This window comes from Pectinophora gossypiella, chromosome 9 (assembly GCF_024362695.1).
Source record: "Pectinophora gossypiella chromosome 9, ilPecGoss1.1, whole genome shotgun sequence".
Classification (NCBI taxonomy): Eukaryota; Metazoa; Arthropoda; class Insecta; order Lepidoptera; family Gelechiidae; genus Pectinophora; species Pectinophora gossypiella.
The window spans coordinates 1,052,312-1,061,998 of NC_065412.1; the positions used below are offsets into that span (position 1 = coordinate 1,052,312).

Sequence of the window (9,687 nt, forward strand, 5' to 3'; positions counted from 1 at the left end):
TAGTTTAGGAGATATGACCTATTTTGTACCTTTTTCTAGATTTTCTACCTTACTTCAGAAATAATCATTTTGTCGCTATCCCGTTCTTAATAATTATTTTATTTTACTTCACAACTATGTCTAAAGATATATACCGCTAGGTAAAAAAATAAAAACAGTCAAATCAAAGACAAAAAAAAAGTTATTGGAAGTCAAAGTGAGAATTGGACCAAAATTGTCACAGTTGTTAAAACTTCGCCGAAGAATAAATTAACACATGAGATTGGCATGGACGCTGAAAGTAGGTATCTCTAAAAAACTGCTCCATTTAATAGCCTTTTAGACACATCAAAAAAAGTACCTTTAATAGAAGCAAGAAACTAAATAATTAGACCTCAAAGATTGCAAGATAGACAGATTTGAAGGAAAAATTTACATTCTCATACAATGTAGGTAGCTGCTTTTTTCTAAAGTTGTTCTTTAACAACCTTTAACTACCTTTGTGGTCAAAGACACATTTTCAATAAAAAAAATCACGCTCATAATCGCTAACAGGGTAGACATAGCAACAGTCTGAAGACAAAACTTGCATTCACTTTTGGTATTCATATTGTAATGAAGGAAAAAGTTATCCCCAAACACTGTTGGTGATTCATACTATAAGATGCTAAAATAAAATCTGTCTGTCTTGCAATCTTTGAGGGCTAATTACTTAGTTTTATGCCCCTATTAAGGGTACTTTTTTGGATGTGTCTAAAAGCCTATTAAATGGAGCAGTTTTTAAAAACACTTTCAGGGTTTATGAAAATCTCATGTGTTTATTATTCTTCGGCGAAGACTTACAACTGTAACAATTTTAGACGAATTCTCACTTTGACTTCCAACTTCCAATGACTTTTTTATCTTCATTCGATTGTTTTTATTTTTTCACCTAGCGATACACATACTTAGGCATAGTTATGAAGCAAAATAATTAGAAATTAGAAAGAAAAAAATAGAATTATTAAGAAAGGGATAGCGACAAAATGATGATTTCTGAAGTAAGATAGAAAATCAAGAAAAAGGTGTAAAATGGGTCATATCTCCTAAACCGTAAATAATCGCTGAACATACACGGGGGTGTTTCTGGTAGCTAATGAGCCCCTCCATAAAATTTTTCATTTTGAACGTGAACTTTTGGGCCACCTTGTATATTGAAACAAATAAAATCAGTGTTAAATTAAGTGTTTATTCTAATTTGTATTAAAAAAAAATATTTATTTACTAGCTGTGCCGAAAGCCGTTTGACCCGCATGGGTTTTTAGTTTTCAGGGAGTTATTTCTATTTGTAATTAAAATCCAACTTTTAATTTTAAAACGTTTATTAATTAATACATGCATAATCACAAAATATATTAATACGGTATGGCACTTGCCTTTATTAGAAAAACCTTCATTTTCAGTTATTACAGTTAGTCATTAAGTGTTTTCTTGAACATTTTGCTCCTTTCCGATCACCCCCTCTTTGCTTTTCGGTAGAACCTGCAAATGACAAAATATAAAAAACTATTAAGTATGATAATAAATTACTAAAAAGAAAAACAACCATTAATACCTATTATAGTAAGCTTAGAGATGAGCCAATTTTCCAACGTATCCGAAAAGCGACAGTGTCAGTGATAAAAATGTATGTGATTGACATAAGGTCTGTCACTGTCGTTTTACGTACTTAATCGTTTGCAACTTGGCTAAAACCCCATAAAAGCCAGTTGGTTTGCATAGGAAACTCTAGAAAAAACTACATTAAGCAAATCAAAAATATATCTGTGGTTGTTATGATAAGAGGAAAATGACAGAATAATTATACCATAAATACACAGGCACTGACTATTTCAGAGAAACTTTACCACGCGCCGCTTCCAGGTTAGTAGGTAAATACCTATATCAATCTAGAATACAAATACTGAAAGGATATTTCGGCATACAAAACATGGAACGTTTTCAGCTGCTTAGCTTCCCGGCCAAGTCGTAAATCAGAAATGGTACTAATATTATTTTTTTGCCCAAAAGTAAGATGATCTGTGCGTCGGAGGGCACGTTAGGCAGTCGGTTGCGGCTTAATTAAGTATGCAGGTATGTCGTCGTTACATGAGGCATGTCATGGACCTATAGCGGCTCAGTAGTAACCCTGATACCAGGGTTGATGAGGTCAGTCAATTATTGTCTCAACCCACACGAGAGAAGAACTTTAGTAGGATACGGATAGGTACATACGAACCTTCAAGAGAATGTGTCTCATGTTGACTACGACGAGAAGATATCCCATAGTTTCTTGAAATATTTTTGCATTTCTGGTCATTCTTCCACTGGGTTGTACTGGATTGGGATGCAGTATTAGTGGAATCTGTTAATTGGAACATAATGGTTTAAATACATTGTTTGTAGGTAGGTACATAATAGACGTTAAGCAATAAAAAGGACCCATTGCCAAATCACCCTAAAAATTAGACACAAACCTAGATATTTTATCGTTATTTAGGTATTAAATAGAAGGTTAGTACCAATGCGTTAATAATAAAATGTGTATCAAACTCAAGCGCACAAATAACAACAAAATCAAGGGTGTTTTTGCAAAAGTTAACTTATATACCTAGGTAGATAATTCACAACCAAGCCGAAATACTACAGTTGATCACGTAACAGTTTTTTGTTCAAATATCTTTATTTTATTCATATACCAGGTGCTATGCCAGGTGATAGCGAATGTACAAAAACGGCACACCCCAATTTAAATAGGTAGTTAGTTTATAGATTAAAAGCACCGAATAGGCACATAGGCATGCTTAGTTTACTTTAATAATTAGTACAGAGCAGTGCAATCATCATCACGCATTAACCAAACCAACTTACGTCAAGTAGGTCGTCAGGTAGGTAGGTAATAATATTAATAGTCTAATAAATAGTAATATACTAAGTAGGTAAGGTAATAGGTACCTAAAATCTAGCTAGTCTATTTATAAGTAAATAACTCACCATCTTCGATTTTGTCCAAGTTGAGCATACGTATAATCCTTGGGTTTTTTACTTCCACACAAAGATATGCACGCTTCGAGTAGCCACCATGAACAAATTAAATAGAGAGATAATTATTACATCTATCCAACATTCGTCAATCATGACTTTTTATTCTAACAAAAATCGACCTTATTATTACTACAATGCGATCGTTATTTGTAGGGCCGTATGCTGACTGACGGAATACCGTGGTAAAACTACGATCACAAATAGACAATCAGCTTTCACTCTACAAATAACGATCACAGTGCAATAATAATAAGGTCGTTTTTTATAAACTTCGTCGGCAATAATTTTGTCTATAGGTGATCTTGGTTTTACCGTGGTAAAACCACAATCAGCATACGACCCTACAAATAACGATCACAGTACAGTAATAATAGGGTCGATTTTTGGTTGAATAAAAAGTCGAGATTGACGAAAAATTGGTGTATAGATGTAATACCTCTCTAATATCTTTCTAATACCTCTCTTTGAGTGTGCAGCCCGCCGCCGCTGGCACGGCGTAAGTACAGTAACCAAATAAAACATAGGGATTTACGCTAGTGATAAGTAAGTATATTTACTTAGGACATTAATAAGTAGTCTATATTTGCAGGTAATTAGAATAACACGACAAATGATTCAAATTATTGTCTTTAAAAGAGTTGTATTCATATTTACGAAGAGTATAGTGTAAAATATATCATCGAAAAATGAAGATAAATGAAATAACGTAATAGTAATATCAAACCTTGCTTGGAAAAAACTACGTGATTATATTTACACCAAACCGTTACACTAAAAGATTCGCAGAATAGGCAAGTAGCTGGAGTTACAACAAATAGTAACGCTAAAACATTCGTGGAATAACGAAGTAACTAGACGTACAACCACTGTCGTGTCGTATAATGTCGTGAAACATGTCAGTACGTTTACTTACGACTCGACCATCCTAAAAAACTTTCGTGTAAAATCGAAGTAAGTGTTATTATGACTTTACTATATGGGAAAATACCAAAAAAAAATCACGTATTTATACTTACTTTCTTATTATGGGGGAAAAAATATTTTTATCAATGTTGCACAATTTCATTGTTTTTGTAATAATTTCTTCATTTTTACTGATATCTTAATGAAAATTTGTGAGAAGGTGTATTCGTGTACGCTGAATTGAATGGTGCAATAAAAAAAAAATGTCGCTAGTCCACTTACTGCGTTTTTCCACGGGGGGTGCGATATCACGAAAATCACTTTGTGATCCCCATTTTGGTTAGGACATTACAGGCTGATCACCAGATTGTCTGAAAGTAAGATGATCTGTGCTTCAGAAGCCACGTTAAGCCGCCCCGGTTACTACTTACTGATGCAAATTAGTAGTCGTTACATAGGCCATAAGTACCGTGCGCTACCATGAGGAGCTCGGTGGCGCAGCGGTAAACGCGCTCGGTCTACGATTGTTGAAGTAAAGCAACTTTCGCAAAGGCCGGTCATAGGATGGGTGACCACAAAAAAAAAAGTTTTCATCTCGAGCTCCTCCGTGCTTCGGAAGGCGCGTTAAGCATTGGTCCCGGCTGCATTAGCAGTCGTTAATAACCATCAATCCGCACTGGGCCCGCGTGATGGTTTAAGGCCCGTTCTTCCTATCCATCCATTCCATAGGGAAGGCCCGTGCCCCAGCAGTGGGGACGTTAATGGGCTGATGATGTGTGATGATGACATAGGCCATGTCAGGGGACTTTGGCGGTTCAATAGTAATCCTGACACCAGGGTTGTTGGGGTTGGTAATCCACCTCACAACCCACACGATAGAAGAAGTCTCGTTAACCCCTCTTCGAACTTATTTCCGCACCAAACCCTCCAAGAAGGTGTTTAACGGTTATTATTATGATTACAGCGCACAGCTGTGAGACATTTTAAAATAATTGTGTTTACCTTGCGTTCGCACGTTTGTTTGAATGCCAGTTATATTCAGCCGCTTCGAATACCTTTACGTGGTAAAGAGGTTTGTGTTTATTTTAAACTAAACGGCTGTTACAGGGCCGCTATGGTCTTATTCGCAGCTGCTTTACACTGTGTATGATTCTACAAATCTTAAGTGCTCTTACTTCAACTATACTTATCCACTTACATAGCAACATACATAAACAGCCTATATACGTCCCACTGCTGGGCACGCGTCCCCTCAACCAACCGGAGGGGGTATGGAGCATACTCCTCCACGCTGCTCCAATGCGGGTTGGTGAAGGTGTTTTTAAGGCTAGCCGGGACCAACGGCTTAACGTGCCCTCCGAAGCACGGAATCATCCCAAACGAAAAGTCCTTACCAAACGCACCAGGTATAGCCAGGTATTCCTGAATAATGCAGCATCCAAATATATTCAATCTAACGGTGAAGTCTTTCTTTATTTACGTCATTTCTTTCAGAGTAAATCTTTTCTTTGATTAAAACCTATTCGCAATCGCCTGAATCAAACGCAGCTCTATATTAAAAAAATATATTGCTGTTAAAACCACCCATCCTTAACTTTCGGTGAACCAAACAGCCATTCGTTTGAGGTAACTATATTTAAATATTGCTAAATAAATATCAAAGCAGTGGTGTAGGTAAATGTGAGATTAAATTTGGAATGTTGTGTAAATAGAGACCCCACACGTTCTGACGCGCATGCGTCAACGGCACTCGCGCGCATCACCAATGCACCGATATTGCAAGTAAATAATTTTGGCAAGTCCACCAATTTTTAGTAAATAAGGTAGAGATTATTCCTGGCTTTACGCCCGTGACTTCGTTCGTATGAACTTCGGTTGTTATGGAAGTACCTACTCTAGGAACGACTGGAAAATATCCTATGTCCGTCTGTGGGTTTCCATCTACCTGTGTGCCAGTTTTCGTTTAAATCGATCCGTTGTTTAAGTTGGAAAAGTTAACGTCTTTCCGTCTGTACGTAGGTATGTAGAGTTATTTTCGGATGTATAATTGTACATGTATTTATTTATGTAAAGCATGATGGCTAAGTTTTATTGTGCTAAGTTAAATTTGAATACGCAGGAAACATTACACAGGTCGCTTTTTGTAATAATCTTTGTAGACAAACCTCTATTGAACTGGAAGTAAGAAAAAAACATAGAATTATCCCAGCTCATCGTCCAATGAAGCTGCTAGCCGATGCATCTTCTGGTGACGTGCTCCTCTGCCCACCCCGACACGCTCTAAGAACGTTATTTGTGTCAAAGATAAACTATGTAAACAAACCGAATGAACGCAAGACGATGCGTCAGCGCCACTCAGGCGTATCTTACCAATCGCCCGTCGGATTCCAAATTCAAATTACATGACCTGTTGACAGTCGCGCTATCATTCGTCCTCACTGCTCTTTGATTGGCCAACTTTAGCAGACCACACGCAACTTCACAATTTTAAAAATGGAACTTATTCAACGTGTTTTTGACATTTCATATTTATGTACAGACTTACATTTATTTATTTATTATTATTTATTTATTGTTAGTTATTTATTATTAGTTGAGGTGGGCAAAAGTACATACATCGCAAGATGAACAGAGTACCTCCGCTTCAGCAAGCTTTCTGTTAAACCAACGCGATAGGTGCTGAGCCGTAGCCGTTTATTATGGTCGGGCCAACTGTGTTAGTGAAAATATAATAATTATTACATTTTTGGACGAATATCAGTGGGTGAGAGCTGATCACGTGTTGCTCTGCCGAGTCTATTAGATGACCACAGTTTTCAATCTTCTTCTATGGTGTGAGTTGTGAGGTGGAGTAAAAACCTCATCAACCCTGGTGTCAGGGTAACTATTGAGCCGCCAAAGGCCGCTGACGTAGCTCATGTAACGATTACTCACATCAGTCCCAAGTAGCAACCGATTGTCTTAAAAGAGAATTGTAGATATCTTGAAGGCAAGTAGACTAAATCAAGCCCTTGTCTTGGATAAGTCTTATATGTCTCCAAGATATCCCTCAAGATGTCTTGAAGATACAGTTTAGTAAAAGTGGGCACATACTTTAACTCTTATACAAGACAGACTTAAGACAACGTTAAGTCAGACTTAAACCCTACTTTAGACAATGTTCTTGCGTATTCTAAACTTAGAATTCTTGTAGTATCACTTAATACCAAAAATGTATACTTGAAGATATCTACAATACTTAGTTAAGACTATAGGATTGAATTGCACTGAGTCAATTGTAACTTAACGAAGTAAAACTTCAGGTCATACTAAAACGATTTTTACTTCACGCGTCTTTATTTTAGAATATAATGGCGAACATTTACATTAACACAAGAAATGAAGTCTGTAAGAAAATGGCGTCTAAAATATTTGTTAAGTTGTTTTAACAAAAGGTTATTCTGCCGTTTCACATACAGGAAATTATAAACGCATGATTGTTTCTCGTGTAAAATCGATAGAAAGTGTTAAAAAACAGAAGGGCCTTTAATATACCAGAAAAATAATAATAAAATTTGGATTGATTATTCAGCAAATAAAAAAAATGGTGACATATAGTATAGAGAAATTCATTTTGTATTAATATGTGACAGCTGAACGCAGTAATTGTTACTACAACAGAGATATATATTAATTTACTTCAGTTTTTGACGATAATATTGTCAAAAAAATATTACATGTTTTCTTCTTGTAAGTGCAAAATGGCGTTAAGTAATATTTTTCTAAATGAAGTAAGAGTTTAGAAACAATTGATTTCGTAAGAATCAGTTTAGAAAAGTAAAGTCAAGTTGCACTTCATCAAGTACTAGTTAAGATAAATTTTACTTCAATTGTCTAGGAGTATACCAACTTAAGACAAAAAGTATTTAGTGAATTCCTACTTAAAACTCTTATGTCTAAAGTGATCCTCTATTTTGATTTAGTAAAGTAATGTCGTAAAATCATGTTTGTTTATTTTGTGCCAGAATCATCTATGTAACAAGTAACAATTAAAATCGAACAAGCTTTTAAAACCTATGGAAAGTATGTTTGTTTGAGAGGTAAGTTTTTCGACTCGTGGAAGATAAAAAATATTGTTATGCTGAGTTCTTACTTGGATAGGAATGTGATTTACTTAATTATTTAATATTTATCGCAATTGGAACTAACAAACATAAACTCAATTTGCTAATGAGTCTCCGCGCATACATTCTCTTAGGTACCTACATGGTTCGCTGACGCAAAGTAGGTACGATCACCGCGCTTCTAATTGCCAACGGAAACAATGTGATTATTGTAAAAATTTACGAGTATCCGTTGAATATTGTATATACGAAGAACCCTTGCAATTTGATTAACGTCGTGTGTGTGCGCGGTAGTTTCTAAGCCCACCAAAAACATTATTGTTAAAAAAGGCCAGAATCATCTATGTAACTCCCGATGACTTTATCAAGCTAAAAAAATAAAGGAATCGAATCTAATGCCCACTTTAAATGCATTTAACCATACACAAAACTTAAAATAGATATGTTTTGTTTATGATTGTGAATAAAGCTTAGTTAAAAATAGTACATTTTTAAAATTATTAAAAGAAAGAATGAAAGAAGAAAGAAAAGTATCTAGACACGCGGTAGCGTATCAAGCCAAGTTCAAGAAATAGAACTGGCGAGCCGCACCGTGTGTAATATTACACGAACCATTTTCAGCCACTTTTGACCCCCTCATAAATCAAAAACTATTTTACATAAACGTATCAAATCGTATCGTATCGTATCGTAAATTTGGCTCATATATTGAGACTTGTGAGATACATATAAGTGTTCTAAATTTCATAAGCTTATCTCAAACGGTTATTTAGATATTAATGTACAAAAATCCTCATTTTTATCATTGACTGACTGACTGACTGACTGACCTATAAATCAAAAGTCTAACCCAGTTCCAGATGATCCTAGAGAGTTAAAATTTGGTATTTGGTAAGATAGGTAATTAGATGAATATAAAGGAAAAAATAATAAACTGGCAAATTTTTAATTATTAGATTCTATTATGAACGCTTAACATAAATACCTAATTAGTGCCTGTACCTAACTATAGATGTAAGAATCAGTAAGTAATCAAAACTCATGACAGCCGGTCTTTTTGTGGTAGGTATGTGGATTAACTTAACATAATATACAATCACGCCTATATCGGGGTAGGCAGAGCACTAAGTGATCATAAAACCACTTGATGCCGTATTCGACAAGTACTTTAAGGGTAGGTAAGCAAGTTGGAACATGTGTTTAGCGGTGATAGGTTGTCAGCTTTTCGCCCACGATACAACACAACTCACATCCATTTTACTGGCTTTTTATTTTTTTTAACTTAACGTGAATCTATAAAGTCGACTTTTAGTTTTGAATTTGTCCTTTTAAAAGGACCCACGCGTTACGAGGATATGTACTTACCTACAATAAGACAGACCTTAGGCTACAATATATTTATGTTATAAGAAGATATGATATGTTATACTGTTACTTATAAATAAATTTCAGGACTGACCATTGAACTTGGCACCCATTTAGATCTCACTTCTTTTGTCGTTGAAGTCAACAACCAAAGCATTGCATAATATTGAACTTGGCTCTCATTTCACATTTATGTTTTTGATTGGATTTATTTATTATTAGACTAATAGGTACCTAATTTTATATTTGAACTTAGCAGGTTTTACTATAAAAC

General features: G+C 35.3%; 1 long non-coding RNA gene across 1 annotated transcript; it reads right to left on the minus strand.

Moving 5' to 3' along the window:
• Positions 1–1,322: 1,322 nt before the first annotated feature.
• Positions 1,323–2,434, minus strand: LOC126369354 (uncharacterized). The gene is made up of 2 exons (XR_007566693.1): positions 2,237–2,434; positions 1,323–1,500 (listed from the first exon to the last, which is right to left on the minus strand). It is a non-coding gene; the product is annotated as an uncharacterized LOC126369354 (long non-coding RNA).
• Between the last annotated feature and the right edge of the window lie 7,253 nt (positions 2,435–9,687).